Source organism: Cervus canadensis, chromosome 11, assembly GCF_019320065.1.
Source record: "Cervus canadensis isolate Bull #8, Minnesota chromosome 11, ASM1932006v1, whole genome shotgun sequence".
NCBI classification, from domain to species: domain Eukaryota; kingdom Metazoa; phylum Chordata; class Mammalia; order Artiodactyla; family Cervidae; genus Cervus; species Cervus canadensis.
Genome location: NC_057396.1, coordinates 61,370,749 through 61,396,028, shown reverse-complemented (window position 1 = coordinate 61,396,028; position 25,280 = coordinate 61,370,749). Strand labels below are relative to the sequence as shown.

General features: G+C 44.7%; 1 long non-coding RNA gene and 1 other non-coding gene across 5 annotated transcripts in view; one reads left to right on the top strand and one right to left on the bottom strand.

Annotated features, from left to right (window-relative positions):
* The window catches only part of LOC122449416, a 38,495-nt gene that overhangs the window by 1,814 nt on the left and 11,401 nt on the right, over positions 1 to 25,280 (top strand). For 3 of the 4 annotated variants that reach the window (XR_006271937.1, XR_006271938.1, XR_006271935.1), the window contains exon 1: positions 9,963 to 10,600. This is a non-coding gene — a long non-coding RNA (uncharacterized LOC122449416). Of the gene's footprint in view, positions 1 to 8,267; positions 8,420 to 9,962; positions 10,601 to 25,280 lie in introns of those variants that run through there. The other variant, XR_006271936.1, reaches the window with a different exon arrangement.
* Positions 6,590 to 6,661, bottom strand: TRNAY-AUA. Its single transcript has one exon. It is a non-coding gene; the product is annotated as a tRNA-Tyr (tRNA).

Below are 25,280 nucleotides of genomic sequence, written 5' to 3'. Positions count from 1 at the left end.
CTTTAGCAATCCTACACAAGTTTTCCCTGGATAATCCAGATTTCAATTATTCCTTTCCACAATTCCAAGTCAATCAGTTGGTGGACAAATATTGAGCCGTCACTTATTGTTGTCAGATACTGGGAAGGCCACAGCAAACAAGAAAGACAAAACCTCTACGGTCTAAGGAACAGAAAACAATAAACATGAAAAGGAACACATAAAGGTGACTTCATGTAATTTCAGGTATTGATCTGTGCTATGATGAGGATCAAATGAGGCATTAGGGTGAATCAGAGGGAAGAAGAGCAATGCTTTATCTATGATTATCAGGCATGGTCTCTCAGAGAAGGTAGCTCTGGAGTTGAGATTTAAATGACGACAAGAGGGGGACTTCTCTGATGCTCCAGTGGTTAAGAATCCACGCTTCCTCTACTGGGGGAGTAGGTTTGGTCCCTGGTCAGGGAACTCAGATCCCACATTTCATGTGGTGTGGGAAAAAAAAAAAAAAGGCTGAAAAAATAATGACAAGAGGCAGACCTAGGAACAGAAGAATGTTCCAAAAGAAGAAATGGCCAGTGTGGATGCCTTGAGTCGAGAAGAAGTCTGGCAAATTAGAGGGATTAAGAAGAAGGGCAGGATGGTTGAAGCCCAGCAAACAGGTCCAAGAAAAAAGATCAAGGTCAGATCATATGGGACCTGATAAGTCATGGTAAGTTGGGTCACAGTGGAAAGTTATTGGAAGGTTTTAGAAGGTAGGATGTGATGTGATCTGATTTCTGTGTTAGAAAGATCCCTCTGGCTAATACATGGTGGATAAACCAGAAAAGTAGCAGAAGTGAAGGGCTGGCAGTCCCTTTAAGGAGGTGACTGCAGTAAACGAAAGAAGAGGTGATGAAGCTTGGATTAGGTTTGAAGCAAAAATGTTTGTAAGACATTAGAGATGATGGGACTTTCTAATGGACATATGAAGAAATGACAGACATCATGGGATATGCTTCCACTCTTTGTTAGAGCAACGGGATGGAGAGTGATACCATCTACTGGCATGGGAAGGACAGGATGGAGGCTGAGGTTAGAAGGAGAATTAGTATGTCTGCTTTAGCCATGTTATGTTTGAGATGCCTAAAGTGAGAGCCAAGCAGAGATGTCAAAGAGACGCTGGAATATATGAGATGGCATTTAGAGTTAGAGAGAGAAATAAGAGCCCTCTCAGTGTATATAGATGGTACTGAAAACCAAGGGACTAGGTCTGAGGCCTTGGAGAGTATGGATGGAAAAGAGAAATCGGGAAGAATAGAGGAGTCTAGTAAAAGAGGAGGAACCAGCAGAAGAATGGAAAGAAATGAGCTCCTAACGAGACAGGGAAATCCTAGAACGTGTGATACAGAAACTTCAAGAAGATGTATGAAGAAGGAAGGATTGATCAAGTATGTTCAACACTGTCAAAAAGTGAGTTAAAATGAAAACAGAATTAACGTTTCTTTGGCAAAATGGAGGTTGATGCTGATCTTGATAAGGGTTCTTTCAGCAGAGTGGAATGGAAGGAAATTCCATCAGAGTGAGCTGGGAAGAGAAAGAAAATCGAAGTGGAGACAGGGAATACTAACAACTCTTTCAAAGAGTTTTGTTATAAAGGGGAGCAGAGAAATGGAGCTGTACCTAGAAGGTACAGAGTCAAAAGACAGTCTGTTGGTTTGATTGTCTGACAGTTAATTTATAAATGGTGATAAACAGCAAGACATGTTTTAAAGGTTGATGAGAATTATCCAGTAGAGAGGGAAATTGATTTATGTCCCTACACACATTTTGGTGGGAGGGAATAGGGAAATAAATGCTCTCGTTGAACACATCCTCCAAACATGGCACCATTTAAACACATTTTAAATGCAATACATTGATATGTTGAGACTATGATGAAAAGATGCCAGAGGAAGCAATGCGGAAGTAAGATATGGACACGCACAGAGAAGGTTCTCACATGACAGCTTCTGTATTACATAACTGCAAAAAGCATCGGTCACTTAGACCACAGCGTGAATGATGTCTTTCGGGACTTGTGCAATATGACAGACTTGAACTTAAGATTGTTTGGGCTAGGACTTCCCTGGTGGTCCAGTGATTAAGAATCTGCCTGTCAGTGCAGGGGACACGGGTTCAACCCCTTTTTCGGGAAGATTCCATGTGCCAAGGGGCAACTCAGTCCATCTGCCACAACTGCCAAGCCCGTGTGATGCTATCGCTGTAGCTTGCACACCCGGAGCCCGTGCCCTGCGACAAGAGAAGCCACCTTAATGAGAAGCCCATGCACTGCAACTGGAGAGCAGCCCCTCACAACAAGAGAAAACCCAAGTAGAGCAACGAGGACCCAGTGCAGCCAAAAATAAATAAATAAAAATTTTTAAAAATTGTTTGGGCTAGATCCATAAAATATGTATATACATATACATATAATATACCTATACATTTTTTAAGTCCCGGGAAGAATGGCATTGTTTTACATTTCTGCACATCTCTCAACTTCCAGCTTAACGGAAGACAGCTGGAGTCTTCTGCACGCCTGCATTCAATCTGTTGTGTTATCGCACATCACGTAGCCTCTGGAAAATTCCACAGTAGATTTGTGAGAGAAGGAGAGCAAAGAGGCTAATAGTATCTTAATGCTATGATGAAAACACTTCTTGACTTATGGATCTCTGACAGGGTTTTAGAGGCTCCCTGGGGTTCCTTAACTACGCTTTGAGAATCACTGTTCTGAATGAACACTGGTTCTCCCCTGAGGCCCTTCCCTCCTCCAAAACCTTCTCAGATGGAGGCGGTTTCTCCCCCACAGTCCTTGTATCCCTGGACTTCAAGGGAGCGTATTTGTTTTCTCTGTTCCTTGTGCCACTTCCAGACCACAGTCCCTCCCTAAACATCCCATCAAACCATCAGACCATCCTACCCACTCTCCCTCCTTGTTGTGGTCAATGCAGTCTCCCAGTTAGTCTCCTCTTTCCTCGAAGCCTTGACTCTTTGTTCAAGGTCACTCTGCCTCTGATGGTTTCAATATCCACTCAATATCCATTGAAGAATTATCTTGGTGATTTCAATATCCACAGAAAGACTTCTTCCCGTATCCTGGAAGCTCAGTTCCTTAACCCCAGTTTCAATGACCTTTCCCTTCATTCTACCACAGCCACCCACACTGATGGTCAGCCTTGGCCTTGTCATTTCCTATCACCACCCTGACCGGCTCTCTAACTTTCCACTTCTCTCCCTCTAGTTCCCTGCCTCTCATAATTCTTCAACTCACTGGGATGTATTGGGTTGGCCAACAAATTCAACTTTTTGGACAGCCAAATAGTATCTTTTCATGGCACTTAACCCTTCATATCCTCACTTCTCTCCTCATTCAGCTTAGAGTCCATTATCATATTAACTTCTTCCCATACATCCTAGACTCCTTCGCACCTTTCTCATTTCATTGCTTTGCTAAATTAAGGTTGTTTCATCAAATTCACCTCTGCACAGTGCCTACATGGAGAAGGAAATGGCAACCCACCCCAGCATGCTTGCCTGGAGAATCCCATGGACAGAGGAGCCTGGTGGGCTGCTGTCTATGGGGTCGCACAGAGTCGGACACAACTGAAGCCACTTAGCAGCAGCAGCAGTGCCTACATCAATATAAACATAAGTGGAGAAATACAGGCAACTGTGTATCCACATCCATCACCCTCCGGGGCCCTTAATGCTGCTCAGCACCCACACCAAATGTGTCTAGCCTTTTCACACTTCTATTGTCTCCTACATTCCAAAATTTCCCTCCACATCCTCACTCACATCAGAGAACCTTCCTTCCTTCTTTGCATGATAATATAGGAACATCTAACAACAATTTCCACAATGCTATGGACTGAATGCTTGTATCCCCCCAAATTCATATGTTGAACCCTCAACCCCTGATGTGATGGTATTTGGAGGTGGGGCCTTAAGGAATTAATTAAAGCTATATGAGGTGATGAGGTTGAGGCCCTTCGCAAAAAGAAAAATGCCTTAATAAAGAGAGGAAAGGACACAAAACTGAAATGTCTGTATGTCTCACTGCCTCTTTCTCTGTCTCACACACTCCCTCCACCAAGGAAAAGCCATATGAACACACAGCAAGATGGCGGCATCCGCACGCTATGCAAAAAGCCCTCACCAAGAATCAAATGTGCTGGTTCCTTGATCTTGGACTTCCTGGCCCCCACATCTCTGAGTAAACGGATGTCTGTTGTTTAAGCTCCCAAGTCTATGGTATTTGTTTAGCAGCCTGACACATTTATCGCCACTGCTGTACCTATCCCCTTGCTATAATCAGCAGCCATATTCTGCCTCACTCCTGTTGCTGGAGATGAACCGCCAATGCCGATTCTGAGGCTAAACCCTCCACTGTGCAACCGATCCCATCCCTCACATTCCCCATCTCCTAGTGGAGCTGGTAGGATGTTCCCCTCCCCTCCCCTTCCAATTTATTTACAGCAAAACACCTTGAAAGAGTTTTCCATATTCTTCGTTGCTAATATGTCTTCTCTTTTTCATTCTTCGACCCTCTCCAATCAGGCTTTGTGTTCTCTATTCTGCCGGAACTACTTGTCCGGGTTATCCATGACTGTCATGTCACATAGGAACTCAAATACTTGTTGAAGGAATGAATGAATGAATGAATTCTCCGATGGTGAGGATCTCCCAACAGAAAAGTCACACATGTATACATGTGCACAAACAGACACACACACATAGATAGAGGGCAAGGGGGAGAGGGAGGGAGAGAGAGAAGGATGGAGAGAGAACTCTTTCTGGCCCCAGATCCTACAAAGCCTGACTTGGCCTTATGTCTGTGAAAGGCCTCTTTTATTTAAGAGCAGAGTATGGGTAAGGCTGTCTTCTGTAACATAGTTATCTTGACCAAAACAGTCCTCCCTTCTAGGATAATCTACATCTTACAGTCGAGAAATGTTCCCTTGTGGGGAAGAAGCTTAAACTTTGATCTAGACTAGTATTAAGAGTATTATTTCAGGTTGGGCTTCCCACGTGGTCCAGTGGTAAAGAATCCACCTGCCAATTCAAGAGATGCAAGAGACTCAAGTTTGATCCTGGGGTCAGGAAGAACCCCTGGAGTCGGAAATGGCATCTGGCTCCAGTACTCTTGCCTGGGAAATCCCATGGACAGAGGAGCCTGGTGGGCTATAGTTCACAGAGTTGCAAAGCATTGGCTTGACTGAGCACGCACGCACCGCATATCATTTCAGGGCAGTTCCTTAATCCATGAGTCTCAGTTGCAGATACAACCTGATTTTCAGGGATATTAGAAAGTCTAAATGAAGCTTATGAGAGATATGTGAAATATTTGGCATAGTGCTTGTCACACTGTAGGACATTTACCAGCAATAGAAAAGTAATGAGGTGCCATATTCAAAGCAAGAGACTGTTGTGTGTTTATTGTCCATAACATTTGTTTCCCTTGATAAATAATCCCAATTCCTTCACGGTAAAGTCTAGTATTGTGCTTGATTTCCAATTTGGTTCACATGTGTTTCGACCTTTCTTTATACTCCAATGCTTACTGTATTACTACAATGCAAATATACTCTTATATTAAAAAAGTACTGCTGAGTATAAAGGAGACTTTTACAAGTGGTCCAAGAATATGGCAATAAAATGGTAATTCTAAAATATGACTTTCACATGCTCCCGCTTCAAAAATAGATAAAAATAAGGAGCAGAATCACATAAATGTAACAACAAAAGATAGTAGTCTGCATTCCAAAGACAAACGGAAAAAGCAGCAATGAGTTTATGCTAATTTCTGTTGGGGTAGGCAGAGGGAGAGGAGGAGGAGTGTTAAAGAGGATAAAGAAAAAGGCGGAGGGAGGGCTTCCCTCATGGCTCAGTGGTAAAGAATCTGCCTGCCAGTGCAGGAGACTCAGGTTGAGTCCCTGATCGGGGAAGATCCCACATGGCCTGTGCTCCAGAGCCCGGGAACAGAAACTAGTGGGCCCACAGGCCCCAACTACTGAAGCTCAAGCGCCCTAGAGTGCGTGCTCTGAACAAGAGAAGCCACCGCGATGAGACCCTGTTCACCACAAAGAAAGAGTAGCCCCTGCATGCCAAAACTAGAGAAGAGCCTGCGCAGCAGCAAAGACCCAGTCCAGCCAAAAACAAATAAATAAAATTATTTTTTCAACAGGCAAAGTAAAAGAGATGGTCTTGTCCAGCGAAAGACTGCTGGTCAAGAGAGTCTGTCTAGGCTATAGTCAAAAGGCCTGATTGGAAAAAATCCCTCAAGGCAATCTATCCCTCTTTCCTTAGAATCATCACCCATCTCACAAGTCTCTAACCACTGAATTCAGTATCCTGGGTGCCATGATGCAGCCACAAGGTGTATCCCATGCAAAGTAAGCTTCTGAGGACCGACTCATGCTGACTAAATTCTCCAGAGCCTGGTGTATAAGTGACAATGTCAGTCACTCAGTCGTGTCTGACTCTGTGCGACCCCATGGACTGTAGCCCACCAGGCTTCTCTGTCCATGGGGATTCTTCAGGCAAGAAAACTGGAGTGAGTTGCCATGCCCTTCTCCAGGACATCTTCCCAACCCAGGGATTGAACCTGGGTCACCTGCATTATAGGCAGATTCTTTACCATCTGAGCCACCTGGGAAGTCTCTGATATATAAACTAAGGTATTAATTAATGTATAACCAGGGATTCCTGGGTTGAGAAAATCCGCTGGAGAAGAAATAGACTACCAACGGGCTTCCCTCGTGGTTCAGCTGGTAAAAATCAGCCTGCAATGCAGGAGACCTGGGTTTGATCCCTGAGTTGGGAAGACCCCCTGGAGAAGGGAAAGGCTACCCACTCCAGTATTCTGGACTGGAGAATTCCATGGATAGAGGAGCCTGGCAGACTACAGTCCATGGGGTCACAAAGAGTTGGACTTGACTGAGCAACTTTCACTTCACTTCACTTCAACCAGTAATCTTGTTTTCCAGGACTCTGCCTAGTATCACATTGATAAGTTATCTCTTTAAGTGAAAGAGATAATTAGTAGGAAATTTATTCACTGGCCGTTTTAATCTAAATCTTCCTCTGCAAGATGGAATTCCCATTATACCTTAAACATTGCATCATATGCCTCCCACTTTCCTCTCTTCTTCATTCTTTTGCTTTCTCTCTCTCTGTCTCTTACACACACGTGGAATCTACAATAGCAACAGATACAACTGACATTAATATTAATTGCAGACATACGATGTGCTGGCACTGTGTTAGGTGCTTTGCATGTAGTAGCACACTCCTCAGACCACAAACCCTGTGACATGGGTGCTATTATTATCCCCATTGTACAGATGAAGAAATCCAGGCTTAAGTGAATGGTTGAGTCCTTTCCCAAGGTCACACAACTTGTCAGAAGTAGAAATAACCACAAATAACAGTGTTTTCTTTCTCACTGTAAGTTCTTCCCTACCCTGAGTCATCTTGGCCTCCCAATTTAGGGAGAGGAAGTTGCAGAGCTGTTTGGGGAAGATAAATATTCTCATCCAAACCACCAACTGTAGGGAGGTTTTCTGCTGGACGTGGGAAATAAGGAGAATTCTGCAGTAGGAGAAAGTAAACAGGGCCAGGATACCCTGTCCACTTGGACAGCTATCCCTAGCAACTCGGTCATGGTAAGCCAAGCCGGAGTGTGGATGGCCACGGTGCACAGAGAATTCTCTGTTCACTCTCTGGCGTTAACTGGGGCAGGCAGTTCTGATTTGACATCACTCAATGTCTGTTCCACCTCTTCTAAGTATGGTACTCATATTACCAGAGTTTGGGTGTTTCTGCATGACTTTCATCAGTGAAGTCTAACTTAGGACATTTCTCAAACTCTTCTCTGAGGAAGAGTAAGCCACAAGATGTTGCTAGTGTTGCTGGAGAAAGGTTCCTCAGTCAAACAATCTTTGGAAATACAGCATACAATATCGCAACATGCATCTGTATGTTAAGATCTTGGGGGTGGTCTGCAGGAAAGAAACACTCAATAATTTCACTTCTTTCATGGAATACTATTAACGGTTTAAGGATATAATTTTCCATAGAACACAACTGGTACAGTGCTGTCCTAGACTGAAGAATTGCATGTCAGTCAAATTTGCTTTAAAGACAGCCCAGGACTAAATAAGATCAAGGGGAGGTAGTAGTAGAGTCTTCTTGGCAGATTCTGCTTTCAGCTTTTTAATTTCTTGGATGACGAATATACTGATAGTATCCTAAATTTACAGGGAAAAAGTCTGCCTGCTTCGCTGTGACTGCAGAAACAAAATGAATAACCTTCACAGTCACTCTTTTTGACCTACGCATCTCATCTGGGCTGGAGAAAAGAATAAGAAGCAGTCACCTCTGTCAGGAGAAAGGCAGACAAAAACAGATGCAGGTGAGATCAAGGCATTTGATAGTGAATTAGATGAGCAGCCATATTTGCTGAGAGCATGGAGGTACCACATGCAGGCTAGGCTCCCAGCAGACAGTGGGTGACCTGCTTCATTGTACAGCCTTCCTGTGATGCATCACGGGCCTGTCCATTTGGGGAATACCCAGAACCTAGCATTGTGCCTCCACTGAGTAGACACTTAAAAATATTTATTAAAGGAAGGAAGAGTGGGAGGAAGGAAACAAATTGAGGTTTGGAGATGCTCGCTTGCCTAATATCACACCTCTGATGAGCAGGACAGCCAAGACTTAAATGCCAAATAGCTTAGCTCCCCCATGACTCTCCGACTGCCAAGATTTTGGTTAGCTAGCACACAACCAGCTTCAAGGGGCTGGCTTGAGGTTCTGGCCACATGTGCTCTGTATGTTAGCTTTGGCATTATTATTACTTGTGCAATCACAATTGCTGTTTTGACGCAGCACTTTTAGTGGGGGTGGGGGGTGGTGCTTGATACTGACAGATAAAATTTAGTGAGCACTTACTACGTGTCACTTACTGCACTGAGACCATGACACAGCTCATTCCCCATGACCATCCTAGAAGTCAGGACAATCGCAAACCCATTTTATAGATGCAGAAACTGAGGAGCAGAGAGATTAGATGACAACCTCTAACTAAGTGGTGGAGTCAGGATTTGAATGAAGTCAGCTATTCTAGTTGTAGTGTGCGTGCTCAATCATGTCTGACTCTTTGAGACCTCATGAACTGAGGCCCAACAGGCTTCTCTGTCCATGAAAATTTCCAGGCAGGAATACTGGAATGAGTAGTCATTTCTAACTTCCAGGGGATCTTGTGACCCAGGAACTGAACCTTCATTTCCTGTGTCTTCTGCATTGGTAGGCGGATTCTTTACCACTGTGCCACCTGGGAAGCCGGAACTGAGGCAGTTTGACTGCCCAAATTCTTGTTTGTAACCTCTTGGCTACATCTATTCCATCTGGCCAATTACAGACATCCCAAGAGAAGGAAAAGACAGGCAGGTACCACACACAGCTGGATAATGATATTTGCTTTATTAATTTAACCCTTAAAGATGTTTACATAGGTCTAAGCACATCACCAATACCAACTCATTTGATCCTCAAAATACAGTAAAACTGTATGAAAGTGAAAGTTGCTCAGTCGTGTCCAACTCTTTGAGACCCCAAGGATTATATAGTTCATGGAATTCTCCAGGTCAGAATACTGGAGTGGGTAGCCTTTCCCTTCTCCAGGAGATCTTCCCAACCCACGGATCAAACCCAGGTCTCCAGCATTGCAGGATGATTCTTTACCAGCTGAGCCACTAGGGAAGCCCAAGAATACTGGAGTGGGTAGCCTATCTCTTCTCCAGAGGATCTTCCCAACCCAGGAATCAAACTGGGGTCTCTTGCATTGCAGGCAGATTCTTTACCAACTGAGCTATCAAAACAGTATGAGGCTGGTACTATTATTTCCATTTCATAGATGAGAAAACCAAGGCACAGAGAACTTAATAACTTGCCCAAAGTCACACAGCAAATGGCAGAGCTGGGACTCAAACCCAGGCATTCTGCTCCCTAGCCCTTAGGCTTAACCCCTACAGGATGCGGCCCAGTGGGAACAGGCAGGCACCTCATTTAAAGGTGAAATACCCTCCCAAGACCAGTGGCTAAAATGATCTCCAAGTTCCTACTCAGAGCCATCTGCAGTCCTGGAAGTTAAACGGGGGTCAGGGAGCTTGAAAGACTTAATTGCTGTTCAATTTAGATTTCCTGGCTGAAAGGCTTTCTGCTCATCCTACTGGAAATTAATAGCCAATTGTTTCTTTGCATTCTTGTGGGAGGGTAAGCCCTTCTCCCTGGGCCCTGGCTGTTTCTGGAACAGTAAGCACTCAGTCAGTATCAGCCAGGTAAAGGCTGGGAAGTGAAACCAAGTCTCTTTTGTTGAAGCTGGCAGCTTACTCCACTGGTCTAGGAGCTGGGGCCCCTCCTCCTGACTTTGCAGGAAAGTGCCCTTCTGTGCCTCTAACAGAGGGAGTCAGAGGAAGGAAAGGAGGTTGTTAGGAGAAGGGGCACAAGGTCCTCAAAGGAAGCATGAGAAGCAGCAACCATAGCATCTGTAGAAGTGACCCTGCACTATTAACAGTGGATCCTGCTTAGCACAGTAAGTCTACCCCCAGCCTTGCTGGATGGAAGTGAGCTCAGAGACGCGGTGGGAGCGACCTCTGTCTGGGCACAGGGCAGGGACTCAGTGAATATACACTGAACATCTTGTAACATGAATATAACTGAACAGCCCCTTGAAACACTGGGTTTTACTTTTTCCTGGCCCCTGGTCACCTCCTTATTCTGCTGCCAGTGTGACTAGAGGAATACGATAAGCTGGCTGGATCCCAGCTTCATCTCCAGCTACGCTTTCTTTTCATTTGCCTTGCAATGCACCAAGTCACCCTGAGCTGCCTGCATTCTTGGAAAGGTGGGACTGCATTTAGATCAAGGGTCCAGGCAATGAAGACAAACTGGATTTCAGGGCTGGTCCAGCAGGGCAGCGCTGTGAAGTTGGGCATATCACTTAACCCCTCTGGGCCTGGAGCGCCCTGTTCTCCTTTATAAAATACCACTTCCCCCTCCAGGCGCCAGGTCAGGATTGTCCCTTTTCTCCACCCCAGGCGGCCTGCCCAGCACTTTGCACACCCTCCCTTGCATCTACCCCGGGCACCCTGCCCTGCACACCCTCCCTTGCAGCATTTGCGTCAGTGCCTTACAGAGATCAGTTCACCTGTTCTCTGCTCACAAATCAGGAAATCAGTGATGCTGGGTAATTTATTTTCGAATCACCAAACCTAGGCAATGCCTGGGATACAATCATGCATGATTGGTCATTCAGTCCTCTTCTGAGTCTTTGCGACACCATGTAGCTCACCAGGCTCCTCCGTCCATGGGATTCTCCAGGCAAGAATACTGGAGTGGGTTGCCATTTCCTCCTCCGGGGAATCTTCCTGACCCAGGGATTGAACCCGCATCTCCTGCATTGGCAGGTGGATTCTTTACCACTGAACCATCTGAGAAGTCCCCTGGGATATCATAGAGGCTTAGGAAAAGCTGTTATGGAAGAATAGAGGAAGAGTATAAATGAAGAAAGAAACACAGATGGAGAGAGAAAGGGACCCATCTCTGATGACCCCTTAAAAACAGCAGGTATGGTTTGAGAAGTTCTAGAAAAAAAGTCCTTATCCTTAAAATATCTATTTTACTTGCCCAGAGTCTAAGATTTCCTGCTTGGGAGACTTGTTCCTGGTGGTGAAGATACTGTCTCCCCTTGTTTCTTTTCCAAGGGTAATGTGTTCAACTATTATCAGCCAAGCACCTTAGCGTTCCATCACAAGATGGATCTCCAAAAGACAAGTGGGGAAAGCACGTCAGCGCTTTGGTGCTAAAAGTGGAGGAATGGGGCCTTAAAAAGGGAAGGGAGGAATCAGTGACCTAAAAAACTGTCCATCTAGTGAGTCAGAGTCATAAGAATGAGAACATGCAATTCTCATTCCCACCCTGCCCTGCCTACCCGGTTCTCCCTTGCGTCAGTCACTCAGAAGTCCTCTTCTCAGACTCCAGCTGGTGCCTGCTTCCTTGCATGCAAGACCGGAAACCCTAGTGACTGCTGCAATGCTTTGGTCTGATGGAATATCCGTTTTCTCCTCCTTTCTTGTTTTTTTTTTTTTTTTCTTCTTCTTCTCCTTCCTTTTCCTCTTCCTCTTCTTCTCTGCTTCCTTTTTTCTTCTTCTATCTTCTCTCCCTCCTTTCTTTTTTCCTTGTAAGATACGTATACCATTCGCTATGACTTCAGCCCTGTAAGTCTGGACTAGGTAAGGGAAGACCCTCTCATCAACTAATGCTCCAGAAGGTCAAGGGACCTCAGAAGTCACTCACCCAACTCTCTGCCTCATGCCCAAATCTTCTCCAGCACCCACTCCAGAAGTGGCTTCTGGCTGGACCCTTTCAGGGACGAGATGCTCGCTGCCTCTCAGGGCAGCCGTTCTATTCTGGGAAGCTCCCATGGCTAGAAGAAAACCAGAACCTGCCATTCTGAAGCTTATCCAAAGAAAGAAAAACAAGTAGAAACAAGCGATTTGTGTTAGATGACATGTTGGGAAATTGTGAAGAAGTTCAAGGGTAAAGAAAAGGTTGTGTCTGTCTCATCTTTAAATAGAGGTAGATTTCTTAAAATTTTATTTTATTGAAGTATGGTTGATTTACAGGTTTCTCTGGTAGCTCAGCTGGAAAAGAATCCACCTGCAATGCAGGAGACCCCAGTTTGATTTCTGGGTTGGGAAGATCTCCTGGAGAAGGGATAGGCTACCCACTCCAGGTAGCCTATTATTATATTTTTCCCTGGTGGCTTAAAGTGTAAAGTGTCTGCCTTCAATGTGGGAGACCCGGGTTCAATCCCTGGGTCAGGAAGATCCCCTGGAGAAGGAAATGGCAACCCACTCCAGTTTTCTTGCCTGGAAAATCCCATGGACAGAGGAGCCTGTTAGGCTACAGTCCATGGGGTTGCAAAGAGTTGGACATGACTGAGCAACTTCACTTCCTGTGGTTTATCACAGGATATTGAATATAGCTCCTTGTGCTATACAATAGGACCTTGTTGTTTATCCAGCCTGTGTGTTGGGTTGGCCAAAAAGTTCATTTGGGTTTTCCTATAAGATACTATGGAAAAACCTGAACAAACCTTTTGGCCAGCCCAATATAATAGTTTGCATCTGTTAATCCCAAACTCCCATCCACCCACCCCCTCGGTAATCCCAAGTCTGTTCTCTACGTCTGTGAGTCTGTTTCTGTTTCATAGGTTCCTTTGTGTCATATTTTAGATTCCTAGACATAGATTTACCTACATAAATGAACAAGTGTGATGGTTAATTTTATGTGTCATCCTGACTGGGCTAAGGGGTGCCTAGACAACGGGTGAAACATTATATCTGAGTATGTCTGTGAAGGTCTTCTGGAAGAAATCTGCATCTGAACAGGAACCCTGAGTAAAGAAGATCGCCCTCTCCAATGTGGTGGTCTCCTGCAATCCACTGAGGGTATGAATGGACTGAAAAGGCAGAAGAAGGGCCAATTTTCCTTCTTCTCCTGCCCCTGGACATCAGTGCTCCTGGCTCTCGGGCCTTCAGACTCGGGCCGAATTACACCACTGGCTTTCCTGGGTCTCCAGCCTCTTGGCTTGCTTCTGTTGTCATTTGGGCCAATTCTTATAATAAATCTCCATTTATGTATATAATCTCTCCTATTGGCTATGGTTCTCTGGATAACCCTGACTAGTATAAGTATAAACAAGCACACTGTATCTTTTGGTCACATTCCTTCAATGATTTCTTTCCTATAAGAGAAAAAGTAAATACCTATAAAGCCTTGAATAGTTTTCAGACAGCCTTAAATAGCTTTCAGACTTTTTGGACTCAGAATCACTTTATACTCTTAAAACTTATTGATGATCCTCAGAATTTTTGGGTTTTGTGAGTTGTGTCTATTGATATTTAATATGCATGCATGCTCAGTCACTTCAGTCATGTCTGATTCTTTGCGATCCTATGGACCTTGGCCCACCAGGCTCCTCTGTCCATGGCATTCTCCAGGCAAGAATACTGGAGTGGGCTGCCATGTCCTCCTCCAGGGGATCTTCCTGACCCAGGAATTGAACCCATGTCTCCTGAATCTCCTGCACTGCAGGCAGATTCCTTACCCAGTGAGCCAGCTGGGAAGCCCAATATTTAATATAGTAAAAGATAAAACTGAGGAAAATCTAAATAGCTATTTATTGATTCACTTAAAAACCATTTTAAAAAAGATTTCATGTTAACAAAATTAAAATACATTTATGAAAACTGTTTTCCAAAAGCAAAATATGTATGGTGAGCTGAGTGGCATTGTTTTTCAAATCTGCAGCTCTCTTTAACATCTGGCTTCAGAGTAAATAGCTGGATTCTCGTATCTGCTTCTGCATTCGATCTGATGCAATAGAGCTCCAATTCATATAGCCTCTGAAAAGCTCCACTGTGTACATACTTGTGGAGAAAGATAGTGGAAAAGGCAAATAATATAGTAAAATTATCATCATCATCACTATTATAAGATAGTTCTGAACTCACGGATCCCATGGAAGGGTTTCAAGCAACTAAGACCAGCTACATAATTTGCAGGCAAAAGGGAGAAGTCTCTTGTTCAAAAGTTATTTACAATTTCAAGACAGCCACAACACAGCCTTAAACGGAGCACCAGCCCTTCAGAGCAGGGGGCCCTGTGTGACAGGACCTGAGGGCAACTTCAAAAGTCCCTGGACCACACTTTGAGAGTTGCTACTGCAGAATACTGCCTGCATCTTGCATCAGATCGCTGACTTAGGACCATAAGTATACACCAAAACGCTACAGAGGTAGCAGTCTGCTTCTCTGTGTGTGTGTGTGGTTTGAGCTGCTGGATCACCAGGCATAAGGGTTTTTGATCAATAACACATCCAAGCAAGATAGAAGTATCACTTGTGCAGGTTTCCCCCTGGGTGCCTTCCACATAATCCAGCCTTTTACACAAATACACACACACACATACACACCTCTAGCTAAAAGGTTGCACCCCTTGTGTTCCAAATGGCTGCACACTAGATATTCATCACGGTTTCCTGTTTTGTGTTTTTATTGTGGTTACGGGCTTCTATCAGCCAAGCTGATATCTGTGGTCCCCATTTTCCTGTTTGGTGCCTAACACATAGTGGGCACTCTATGCTTTTGCTGAGCTGTATTTTACAGTTCTGGTGGTTGGGGGGAAATTCTACTTAATAAATGCTGTTAACAACTGATGGTTGGCAACATAAATACACCGATTGCCCCTCCTTCCTGAGAACCAGGTTCTTGGGGTGATAAGAAACCCCATGACTAATGGGTGGACTTGTGCATTTGAATGACAGACACAGCATTTTCTAGCAACAAGTTGGTAATATTTCTTGATGTTCCTGAGGCTAAGTACATAGTTAATAAAGGAGCGAAGTTTTTATAGCATTTAGAAGGATGCCCTTAGAATCCTGGTAACAAATAAGTCAATTTCAATGAATATAATGTGTGTGCACGGGCAAAGTCACTTCAGTCGTGTCCAACTCTTTGCAACCCCATGGACCATAGCCCACCAGGCTCCTCTGTCCATGAGATTCTCCAGGTAAGGATACTTGAGAGGGTTGCCATGCTCTCCTTCAGGAGATCTGACAGACCCAGAGACTGAGCCCACATCTCTTGTGTCTCCTGCATTGGCAGGCGGGTTCTTTACCGCTAGCGCCACCTGGGAAGCCCAATGAACATTATACACATTTGTAAATATAATACAGAGCAGTTTACAATTCTGGTCAGATCACCTCTCTCTCCAGCACAGAAGAAAGGGACTGCGACCTCTCTCTTACTCAGACAAAAATCGCACAATAGAGGTATTAATCCTCCACCTAAAATAAGACCTTCTTCTACTCATATTAAAAGGTAGTACTGCTGCAAGTTTCAAGGACCCAGGATCTTGAATTCAAATCCCCACTTTACAGGACGGGGAAATGGAGACTCAGAGACAAGAAGTGACTTTTTTAAAGAATTCTTCTTACAATTGTATTTATTGACTTTTGGCTGTGCTGGGTCCTCACTGCTCCTTCGTGTCCCTGGTTGTGGTGAGCAGGGGCTACTTTCCCGTTGCGGGGTGCAGGCGTCTCACTGCAGTGGCTTCTCTTATCACGGAGCACGGGCTCTAAGGCACACAGGCCCAGTAGTTGCAGCTCGGGGGCTCAGTGCTTGGGCATCCTGGGCTCAGACTCAGTAGTTGTGGGATGCAGGCTTAGTTGCTCTGAGGCATGTGGGATTCTTCTGGATCAGGGATTGAACCTCTGTCTTCTGCATTGGCCGGCAGATTCTTTGCCAAGGAGTCACCAGGGAAGCCTAACAAATGACTTTTTTGCCCAGGATCACAGAGCTGCTTATTAGCAGCTGTGGGACATACACCCAACTCTCCAAATAGTTAGATAATGGATCATACACACCAGGGCTTTTAGGACAGTGTGGGTCCAGATTACTGAAAGTTTAACCACTGCTTCATCTAGGATCATTAACAAGTAAAGCCCAAAACATTTCTTCCAAACACAGCTGGACATCAAACCCTCCACTAGTGCCCTGAGCACCATCCCTTCCCTGACATTCATTTGAAACACCTTCCCTCCATTTTCAGCATCTTTATCCTCTTCTCTTCCGTCAGTCCCCTTTCCTTTCCTCCAACATGCATTCGTTGCCTTGGGGAGAAGGGAAAGACAGCCTTCCCACGGCTAGCTGCTCCTTGTAGCTGTAAGTCTGTTTCTTTCTGGGTTGTTACTGCCAAGCCCCTGGAAGTGATCTATAATCGGGGCCTCCCTTTTCTCACCTCCCTTGACTCCCTTAGCCCTTGCAGTCTGGCAGTCATCCCAGCGCTTTACAGAAACCACCCACTCAAGGGTCAATGATGTGCTTGTCCTAAATCAAATGGCTTTGACTTGGTCATAATTCTCCTTGACGTCAATGACTGTGCTTCCCTAATAGTGATAGTCATCGTGATAATACAAAGCTTTTATACTTCAAAAGCAGGTCAGGTCTTAAAAACCCATTTGTAAGTTCAGTAGTTAAAAGGACTTTGGAACCAGACTGCCTACTTCATCTCTTGCTTGCACAACTGACCAGCTGGATCCCTTGTGTCTCAGCTAAACTGGAAACATAACAGTACCCAGCTCACAGAGCTGGGGTGAAAGTCCATGAGATAGATTTAGAACACTGTCTGGCACACATTACATGCTCAATAAGCATGAGTTGCTGTTGTTAGTATAATATTTGTAAATCTAAGAAGATTGAGACGAGTTTAAGCTTGCAATGTCCGTTCACATATCCACCAGACAGAAGGGTTAGTTGGCACTCTGACATTCCTATTTCTCTTTGCTGCTCTCATACATCTCTCAGGCATATTTCTTTAAAATAGATCAGTTTGGAAATCTAAAGAGGCAATTGACAGTCCATTCCCAGACAGTCTCCATAAGTATCTTAGCAGTCTATAGGATCCATACCCCAGTCACCCAAGGTTCTTTCTAATGAGGAACAGATTCAAATGAGCTTTAAATTCATGGATCACCCATAGCTTGCAATAGAAATTTCCAAGTGGCACGTTCCACTTTCTGCGAACAGGAATGTATAAGCCCTTGCATTTTCCAAAGCCTAGCCTACTCCTAAATTTGCATGAGGCTTCTAGGGTTGACACTCTGCTCTGGCCTCCTACTAGCGAATTTTTTTTCCACTCTGTTTTTCTTTTTTTTTCTTGCCTCAGGCTGATAACTGTAGAATACATGAGTTCAGCATTTTCCAAATATAATACGATGCCCTCTTCATTTGACATGATGATGATATGATGATGACAAAGATGGAAGAAATTTCTTGAGTGCTTACTGTGTGCCCAGCTCAGTTCTCAGCACTTGATATGCATCATTGTCCCGTGTTCTCACTTCACCTCAGATGCACATGCACAATTCTTTTTCTCACTTTCAGTTTAAAAAAATGACCTCTACTTTCATTTCCATTATGAGCAAATCTCTCAGTAACATGCTCAATGCTCTCCCTGCTTTTGTGCATACAGGAAATTAAGGATTTAGTAATAAATCATAAGACACCTCAAAACAAAGCAACATGCAACTAACAAGCCATAAGTAAAGGACAATCAAAAGGCTGAAGCTGAAGCAACTACCCCAGTGACTCCCTCCTGTCTTTGGTGGCAGAGGATATGTCATGTCCAGAGGTTACCTTTGTTCCTAAGTATAAAATAAGCTGAAAAATGATTAGAGATGCTTCAATAGGACTGTTGAGTGTTTACCAGGTCCGAGGATCTGTACTCAGAGCTTTAGAAGCATTATCTTCTTGAATCTTCAAAACAATCACGAGCTGAATATTGTTAATGTCTCCATTCTACAGATAAGGAAACTGAGGTTAAGAAGGTTATTTGCCCAAGTCATATTAGGCCAAGATTCAGACACAGGTGCATCTGCCTTCAAAGTCTACGTTCTCAGCAGCTCAATTCCTATGCTGACTTCTGCAGCAGTATGTTCTTCAAGTTTTTCCAGAAAGAGAAAAAGATATGTGACTGCCAATATCCTTTCTGCCTTCTCTCTTTTCTCTCATCCCCCTCAGGACCAGAGGAGAGCATTCACTTTCACCTTATCACTAACCTCGATGGGAAACATTTTAAAGTCATCTCATTCACCCCTGTGTGTCTAAAACCTTGCCTAACTCCTGGCGTATAGTACACAGACAGTATATACTGGTCTGGATAAATGAACAAAATACCTTTCTAAAGGTGTTGAAAAAAAAGAGTAATCACTGTATTCTCAAGGAATGATCTTAGAGCTTCAGTTTTTAAGAGTTTATGAGTTTGGACCCATGCAATGATGGAGCTCATTGTAAGCATGTTGACGGAAGGCACCGGTTCTCAGACTCGGGTGATTTTGTACCCCCACCGCCACCATGCCAGGGACATTTAGCAGAGTCGGAAACATTTTTAATCCTCATGACTGGGGGTGGGGGGAGGGATGCCAGTGGCACCTAGTGGCAAGGGTGCCATTAAACGCCCTCTAGTACACAGGAAAGTCACCAAAACAAAGAGCTATCTGGTCCAAATGTCAATAGTGCTGAGGCTGAGAAACCAGTATAAGGGTTTATTCTTTCTGAAGCTGGAGTCCTGGAGGCTGAGATGGGGCAGGGATGTATAAGCCCTCTGTTTATCTGAGTGCCAAGTACCATAATCCAGGGTCACCCTCTTATTTGAATGGAAGGAATGGGGAAAAGGAACAGCTTGAGGATCCAGAGATGTAACTCCTGGTCCTGAAACCTCCAACTAACATGATTAGTGCTACAGAAAAGGGCTGGGCTCAACTTTTCATCTGTAAAAGGGGTGTGGATAGAGGGGACCCCTTTTAGTTCTTAAATCCCCTAGTTTTAACAAATTTTGAAAGCTGAACTCTTCTTTCTTTCTGTTAATTTATCTTTCTGATTTCACATCCAATCCCAAGTCAAGTTTTATGTTTGCTTTTAAGACACTCCTGCAAATGCCTCTTTTCACTCCTCTGCACCACCTCTTCCCCACCACACACACTTACTTCTACCCGGTCCTCATTGTTACCGCTTGGATTACAGGATGAAATTCCTAATCGATTTCCTTCTCTCCAGGCTAAACCCTTGGGAGATACAGGAGCTCGACCTGGATGCCCCACATCCCCTAATATGTAACATAAGGCATCTTTTCTCCCCTCTTCATTCTCTCTCCACCTTCCCTGAAGAACAGCCAATGCTTCAGAATACCTCTTCATGGAAGTTTCCCTCAAGTCAGCAGAACTGCCTTTTTTTGCTCACACTCTAGTAGTCCTTTCTGTCTAAAAGCAGGGCATACATTTCTCCTGAGAAAGTGCCCTCCTGGTACCAGGAGGAAAAGAACATTCTTATTACCTGAGATGGGGAGTTGAGATGGAAATGAGCTTGCACAAATAAACATTATTCAAATAACCCTTATCTTCCATTAGTTTCCCCTATATATTTCCTATTCACTTTCCCACAGTTTACCACCCTAGAAGCCCAATCCCCTTTCCTTTGTCTAATCACCTCTCCACAATTTATCACCATTTGTTAAAATGGTATCCAAGCCCCCAGAGATTTCTACTTCTTTCACATACAAATACTGATATCAAATAAAATGTGTATGCTTTTCTCCTGTTACTCTGTCATCTGTCAGCTTAAGTCACAGCCCTGACTCAGAATGCAAGAGGGTAGAGGAAATGTTTTTCCTCCTCTGAATACGCAAAATTATTAAAAGACTACTGTGCTGTGTTAAGTCACTTTAGTCGTGTCCGACTCTTTGTGATCCCCATGAACTATAACCCGCCAGGCTTCTCTGTCCATGGGGTTTCCAGCAAGAATACTGGAGTGGGTTGCCATTTCCTCCTCCAGGGGATCTTCCCAACCCAGGGATCGAACCAGTGTCTTAGTTCTCCTGCATTGGCAGACAGGTTCTTTATCACTAGCACCACCTGGGAAGCCCCACTGCTACTTCCACACGATGAGCACATTTACGGGCATTGTCCATTGTTCCAATGGCAGGGGTGTGAGGAGTAGACTCATCTTTGTTTACAAAAACATGGTGATGAGTCTTTAGCTATAAAAAGTTATCCAATTCAGATTATAATGAAGAAGCGGAAATAAAGGAAGCTAAAAGTGTCCTCCAGAATAAAGTAACAAGAATTCTCCATTCTTCCCTTGAAGTCTGAGCCACAGATATCAGAAAGGCTTGGGAATTATATAACAGAAGAAAATGAAAGCAGTTCATCAGGGTAAGGGCGACCGGGGGACCCAGCAACATAGAAACTAACCAGATCAACAAGAGAGATGACCTAGATACTATGGCAGTTATTTAATAACTGATTATCTACTGCTTACCATGTGCCAGGGGCTTCCCAGGTGGTGCTAGTGGTAAAGAACCTGCCTGCCAAAGCAGGAGATGTAAGAGATGCAGGTTCCACCCCTGGGTCGGGAAGATCCCCTGGAGGAGGGAATGTCAACCCACTCCAGGACTCTTGCCTGGAGAATCCCATGGACAGAGGAGTCTGGTGGGCTATGGTCCATAGGGCCATAAAGAGTCGGACATGACCAAAGGGACTTAGCAGGCACACATGTGTCAGGCACGGTTCTAAGCACCTTACAAGTATTCAGTCACGGAATCCTCACAACAATCCCATTGGTATTATTTATTATCACTATTTTCTAGATGAGGACGCCGAGGCAGAGAAGTTAAGTGACCTACTTCCCATTTCACAGCGGGCAGGGGCACAGCTGGGGTTTGAATCTGGGCAGTCTGACTTGAAGATCTGTTCTTTTAAATGACTGTATTGCATGCAGATGCATGCATTTGCTCTGAAATGTAATTCTGTTAGCTCAGAAAAAATCTGGGAAGTTAAACTGAGAGAGAACAAAATCTATTCTCTTTAGCCTGGGAGCTCAGTGGTGCAGAGAGCTGACACCCCCGGCAGCAGTGAGGATGGACTAGAGGTGATGGAGGAAAAGCAGGTGGCAGGAGGTCAAAGCCAGAGACGGCATTGGGCCGTCTCCTTTGCTGACTCCTCTGTAGGGAAGGCTGGAGAAGGAGATGGCAACGCACTCCAGTGTTCTTGCCTGGAGAATCCCATGGACCCAGGAGCCTGGTGGGCTACAAGTCCATGCAGTCGCAAAGAGTCAGACGCAACTGAATGACTAGGCAACCTGTAGGGAAGGGTAGGTCTCACAGTCCTTTTTCTGGTTAATAAAGGAAAGAGTGAGCCCAGTTCCATCTGGAGCACCCCAAGATGTCTTAGGCCGAGTTCAAAAAATCACTTAAAAAGTGATAAGCTAAATTTGCCATCCAGGAGAGGATGAAGGAAGCTGTATCCCCCCACCCCCACAACACACACACACACACACACACACACACACACACACACACACACACACACACACACACACACACACACACACACACACACACTCACGCTAACCCCCACCAGGACCCGCTTGTTCCCTCCTCACCTCTCCCTGCCTCAGGAGCAGGAGCTGGAGAGCTCCCGGGAGGGTGTCGGGGCTTGGGGGGCGGGACAGGGGCCCCTTGCTGTAAAGTGTGGGCATCACGGGATTCCGGAGAAAGAACAGAAGGCCCCTTGCCTTCCTTCCCCAGAACAATCGACCAGAAGGAAGTCGGGACACTCAGCGCTTGGATTTTCCCCGCAGGAAACCCGGGCCCTGCAGGGCCTCTCGCTTCCCCTCCCCCACCGCCCGGGTACAGCTCCACGTGAGCGCCGGGCTCTTGGGCTAAACAGAAAGGGCGGGGTACAATCCGTAATTTGTTTTGCTGTCTATTTTAGCCTTATTGCTTCTAGAAATAACAGTTTCTTAAATATAAATTCATCAGAGAGGGGTACTAAATAATACTACATATTTACTCCGAACCTACTGGGTGCTGATACTGAGCACTAAGAAAATAGGAAAGAGTCAGCCTCTTCATATATGGATTCTTGGGTGGTACTTCATTACTGGTGGAGAAGGAAATGGCAGCCCACTCCAGTATTCTTGCCTGGAGAAGCCCATGGACAGAGGAGCCTGGCAGGCTACAGTCCACGGGGTCGCAAAGGGTTGGACACGACTGAGCAACTTCACTTTCTTTCTTTCATTACTGAGCTACTTAATCACTTTCCTGAACTTCGTTTTTCCTCAGTAGGGTGGGAACACGGATACATACCTTAGAGAGGTGCTGTGATATTACATTTAAATTCTGTGTGAAGGCATCTAGCACCGTATCTGACACACAGCAATCTCCTTGAATTTAGCATCAATGATTAGTTTTAAATTCATCTCTTATTTATAGTTATTCACTTGAAAATACATAAGACAAAGCCCCTGATCTCCAAGATCTCCCTTTTGGGTGTGACACATCCATTCAACTACCAGCCCACACCAGCAAGGTGGACACAATGCCCAGATGTCTTGAAAATGGAGGTACTGTGTGATCAGAAGAAGCAGGACTTTAATTGGTTGAAGGAGGAGCAGGATTTGGGTACCCATGTCACCTTTCATTTGCATCCTGCCTTTTACACTCTCAGTGTAAAAGGGTCTTTCATACCTCATCTGCCTGAATAGATGGAGACAACAGGTGCCAAGAAGTCTTTTATAGGTGAGAAAACAGCTCCAGAGAAAGAATACAACCAAGAATACAGACAAAGAATACAACAAAGAATACAGCCAAGACCAGTCTGATTTTTGTCAAAGATTGGGAGGCGAAAAGTTAACCAAAAATTAACACAGTAAACCAAAAGTCATCTGGCAGTTGTGTAACAACCCCAATGATGACTATCATGACAGCAAACTATTAACATCTACTAAGCACTTATTCATTGTGCCAGGAGTCACAGAAAGTTCTAAATGCGTGTTGGCTCACTTGGTTCTCATAATAAGTCTATGAAATACGGGGTGGTATTATTATTAATTTTCTCTCTCTTACACAGGAAAAATTAAGGCTTCCAGAGAGAGGTTCAGAAACTTGGCCCAAGGTTGCTGGGCCAGTTGCTACCCCAGGTCTGTCCACCCCAGAGCTCAGGCCCTGAGCTCAGGCCCATAGAAGTTCTGCTGAGACCAGCTTGTAGACTATTTTAGACAGGGGCCATGTAAGGATCACCTAGTCTGACCCCATCCAGTACCCCCGGTGGCTGGACTGTTCCCTGCTTAGCAGGAGGTGATGGGTCACCGTGATTCAGGCACAGACTCTGAGGCTCCATGAGCGGACCGGTCTCCTCTCCACATCCACCCCCACACCTGCTCTCTCTGCTTCAGGCTCAGCAGACTGCTCCTCTCACAGGAACTCGCTAGACCTTCACCTTCCAAGCCTTTGTCCTCAGCAATCACCTAGCTTGCCCACGTGTGTCTTACATCCCCGCACCCCAGGCTAGAAAGAGAGCCCTGACTTGACTGGTACAAAGAAGAGTGAGACTGACCCTCTATCATACAATCATGCTTTTGTAAGCAGCTTTTGCAGGAAAGAGCTCTCAGCAGGAGGCACCCTTCTGTCTTGTCACCAACTTTAATCTGTGCACCCACATGCTCTGCTCACCTCCAGTCCTAGCAACCCTTTCAGACCTTTTGATCACACAGTAGGTAATTAATAGGTGACCAGATCTCTTCCCCTGCTCCCCCTTCAGTAATCTCGTGAACAAACTCTGTGAATAAGAAACCTTTTAAAGAAAAAATCACAAGAAATCAACAAGCCTGCACACAGTAGTTGGATCTGAGCTCCAACTCAATGATTAACTGAGATTGTTTCCTTTTTTTTCCCTTTAAAAACTTTCATGACCAAGCAGAATCATTGGAGATGGTTTTAGGGGGACACAGTATACTATCTCCTCAGATTGCTGGCATCTTGATTCAAAGCAACTTTCCTTTCTGCCAACATTTCCCCCCCCCCCCCCATTGAGTTTTGAGCCGTGAGCAGCCAGCTGGACCTGATTTGGTAATGCTTTCATTATCATTGTCTCAAACTGAGTACTTTTTTTTTTTTTCTGGTTTTTGGTTTTGTTTGTTGGTTGGTTTACTAATTACTGATTTCTCTGCAGCTTGTGGCTAACTAAAACTTCTTTCAATCAAGTCACAACTGTCTCACTATACAGACAAAGGCGCTCCTGTACAACTGAGAATTCCCAGTGCTTAGTTATGTTGTTTGGGGAATTCAAACAGAAATTACAAAAAAGCAATGCATATGTCCATCTCAAATCACACAAAACAGAAATGAATAAAGAAAAGTGAATAACCTCCTTGCTCCCCATCCTACCTTTTTCCTCCTCAACGTACCCAATATTAACAGCTTGGACCTATCTTTATAAAATATGTACACACTATTCAAGGGGGATCGAACCCAGGTCTCTCGAATTGTGGGCAGATTCTTTACCAGCTAAGCCACTAGGGAAGCCCAAGAATACTGGAGTGGGTAGCCTATCCCTTCTCCAGTGAATCTTCCTGACCCAGGAATCAAACCAGGGTCTCATCCATTGCAGACAGATTCTTTACCAGCTGAGCTACCGGGGAAGCCCCCAAAAGATCACACTCTATGCCATATGTCAGAAAACTATGGTCTGCAGGCTAATCTGAACCACTGCCTGCTTTTGTAAATAAAGTTTTATTAGAACACAGCTGAGTCTATTCATTTATACATTGTGTATAGCTGCTTTTGCACTACAATGGCAGGGCTTAAAATAT